Here is a 4,021-nt window from a genome sequence, read left to right as displayed (position 1 = left end):
ATTGGTGGATTTTAAAAGCAATTTCGACTGTTTTTTTTTTTTTTTTGTAATGATGTTTCATTTTGGTTATTTATTCATTGGGTATTTATTTGGTGAATCTGAGTTTTTTTTCCAGCTTTGAAATAATTAGGATAATTGTCGATGCTCCAAACGCAATTTCGTTGTTTTAATGACAATGACAAAGAAACGAATCTTGAATCTTGACAACATGCTCACTACTTTTTACTACTTTTAAATGGAAAACATGAAATCACCAAATTCACAAAGTAGAAATCTAATTGATATGAACATTTTACAACAACTATTTATGAATACACGGTGTTCTGATGAGGAAAGCGTTGATGGTTTATTAAGAAAATTACATTTAAATACTTTTTTTTTGCAAAAATTGTTCAAACACAGTGCATTGTGGTCTATATTCGCCAATTTAGTGGCATCGATGTAAACTGGTTTTTCGCAGAGACTTCTGGTAAATTTCCTGTGCACTCAATTTTGGAATCGTACAAAATGGCGAACGCACTATATAGTGCACTATGTAGAAAGTAGCGAGGGAAATTGGAAAATATCCAATGAGATATATAGGCTAGAGGCGCTAGTCCATTCGCCATTGTACGCGAAGAGTGATGCCATATTGGAAAGGGTATGAAACAACGACACACAGCTTATCAGATACAGTAATATTGCTATAACATGCTTAGTTTTGGTCCGATTTTAAAAGGACTCTGATCATCTCCAACACTTGGCGGCTGAGATGGGGGCTCACGAGTAAACCCACACCAGGTCGCCACCTTTCACCATGAGAAACTCCAGAATGGTAGAGAGTCCAACCCCTCTCTAAGGACTGAGTTTCAGAGCCCAGACTATATGTGGAGGTGGGACTGAGTTTCAGAGCCATGTGTGGAGGTGAGCACGACTATATCTAGCCGGTACCTCTCGCACAAGCTCAAGCTCCTACCCCTCCCAGAGAGGTGACGTTCCATGTCTCAAAAGCCAAGTTCCATGATCGGGGTTTGGGCTGCCGAGGCCCACGCCTTTGACCACCACCTAAACCACATTGCATCAGCCCCTTTTGAAGTCTTCTACAGGTGGAGGGCGCATTGAACCGGGACCCATGGTGAAAGCCCCGGTCAGGCGCTTGCCTGCAAGTCCCAACCCCAGGCCTGGCTCCAGATCGGGGCCCCGGTGACGCCAATCTGGGCGACGTAACTGGGTCCTTAATTGTGCTTTTCATGAGGAGCTTCCGAACTGCTTTTTGTCTAACTTGACAAAAAGCCCCTGACAGCTTAGCTCCTGAGATCACTCAAGCTCTCAAACTCCCCCACCACGTTAAGGTAGCTGTTTACGGAGGAGACAACATATAATTTAGTCACAGACGAGGTAACAAAACTACACTGTCAGAAATATCTGCTTATCTACTTTACTTGCATTTGAACCAAGGTATAATCAGTATACGAGTATTATCTATGGTAGCTACCTTTTGTTACGGGGAGAGGAAGAGGGAGTACCCAGGCGCAGAGAGGAAAGGAGGCAGGAGGTTGCAGGGGAACGGGGCTTTAATAATAACAAATGACTACAAACCAAAATCCACTGCTTAGCAGGCTAGAAACTCGAAACTTGAAAATACACACCGCTCGAAACCAGGGAACAGCACAATATGGACCAGCACAGGAGGAAGGGAAAGACAGGACTTAAATACATACAAGGCAACAAGACACAGGTGGAAACACTCAGGACTGAATGGGTCAAGGTAAAACTCAAAACAACAACAAAACAGGAAATACTACAAAATAAAACAGGAAATCCAGCAACAAAACACAAATGAACTGAAACCGTTACACCTTTTTAGAAGGCCCCAAGCGCTTTACAGTCACACACTCATTTTCCCATAAACACACACATTCACACACTGATGGTGGCTCTGCTGCTAAACATTGGCACCATCTCTACCTCTGCACCGCACCCGCCCCAATCTATAGCAGAGGTGGGGAACTCCAGGCCTCAAGGGCCTGTGTGTCTTCATTATTTCCAGATGTCTTTGCCCTAACTATTGCTGATTACGGTACATGCCTCAGGTGTGTCCGGCCAAATAGAATATACAAGAGCATGGCGCATTGGATAATAAGTAGGAATGTTGCCCTCGATCTTCATGATATAGTGTTTGGCAGACCATTTGCAGCTACGTTAAAACTGGTCATTTGATTCACGTTCAAGAACACTGGACAAGCAGAGAGGGACATACCGGTACCTGGTTTAACTTTTCAATGTGCATTCTATGGCAGTGTGTTTTGTACGTAGAGCCAAAAAACAGTCCTAAAAATGCTCATAGCTTTAAGTGAACATGAAGGTTTTGGAATACAGAAGCTTTAATCGCGGATTTACGCACCTTTACATAAACTTTTCATTGAAAGTGGTTGCTTGAACGTGTTATGTGTGAACATAACTTAACACCTTCTGCTCCTCTGGTACTTTTTCCATTGTGTTCATGGGAATGTTTGTGCATTCGTTTCATCTATGAGCTCAGACTCTGTTTCCAGAAAGAAGGTCTGGCTCTCAGTCTTTGCTCTAATTCAGTGCTGCCTAACCCTGGTCTTCAAATCCACCACCCTGCTTGTTTGTTTGTTCTCTCTGCACTGCTTTCTACTAATTTGCTGACACTAACACATTCTGATTGACTGAACACAGCTGATCCAAGACATGAAGGAAGAGCTGAAGAACAGGTAGGGTGGTATATCTAATAAATGCCAAAGGTGTTCTGTCAGGTTCAGGTCAGGAATCTGTCAAACCAGTCCAATTCGTCAAACTGTATCAGAATCTTATTTGTGCTCTCATCTGCAGTAAAGTTGAAAGAGGAAGAGGTCATCCATAAACTGTTACCCCAATACTGGAATCATAGAATTCACTACAAATATACTATATCTTAAGAAAGTAAAAAGTCTTTTGTTTTTATTATTATTATTATTTTCTGTCTTGCAAGAAAAATAATCATATTAAGAAATGTTTTCAATAGCAAAAAATCTTTGTTCAAGAAAACATGTCATGGCCATTAAAAAATTTTTCTTTATATAAGACTTTTTGGTAAGACCACTTTTCTTACCCCATTGGCAGCTTTTTCTTGCTTATTTAAAGAAAAAAACACAAGTTTTAGGAATTTTTGCCTTAATTCTAGTTGAACTGTTTTGTTAAAAATGACAAGCAGTGTTGTCCAAAATCTCTTGCTCTACTAAAGGATTTATTTTCTTTTTTCTCGAAATAAGGGGCCAAGGCCAGCTCCTGAAGAACAACCCCACACCATGATCCTACCTCCACCAAACATCATACTGGGTCCAATGGAGTCAGACAAGTACTGTTCATCAGATTCTCTAATGGTGACATGGGATTCATCTCTCCAGAGTAGGCGTCTTCTCTTCTCTGAAGTGCTTTATATACCACTCTTCCAACATATCAGCTGACCCTCCTTAGCCTCAATATTTTCACAAGTTTATCTACAGAGGCACCAGAACTCAAGAAGCTGGGAACAGTTGGTAAAAAGCAGAAGTTTCACGTATGAATTTGAAAAACAACAATAATAAAATTGACAAAATAGGCACTTTAGTTTTTGTTTAGGCATTCAAATTGTTCAAAAATGAAGATTGATTTTTGTTTAAAGGTTAGATGCAATGCATTTGGTTTGAGCCTTTTTTAAAGAACCGTAAACACTCAAGTGAGCACAAGCCTTATTTAGCTTAGAGTTGGAACAGCAAAGCATCTCAGATACCTACATGAACTTAGAATTGGAACAGAACAGAACTGAATATGAACTTTGTGTATACCAATCATTTGTTGATCAGTGCAAAACAACTGTAGATATATAAATATATTTAGTAGAAAAATGTGATAGTAAAAACAAAAATTATTCAATGACTGAACCTCCCAGATGGAAAACTGCATTCCAGGTGTGACATTTAGTCTACGGACTGTGTCAATGATTGAAGGTCGTTCTGAACCCATCAGTCCTGCTCTGCAGTGAAAAAGAATCAGTTGC

The sequence above is a fragment of the Oryzias latipes genome, chromosome 4, assembly GCF_053564925.1.
Source record: "Oryzias latipes strain Hd-rR chromosome 4, Olatipes_Hd-rR_3.1".
In the NCBI taxonomy this organism is placed as follows: domain Eukaryota; kingdom Metazoa; phylum Chordata; class Actinopteri; order Beloniformes; family Adrianichthyidae; genus Oryzias; species Oryzias latipes.
Note: the sequence above shows the minus strand (reverse complement) of the source record.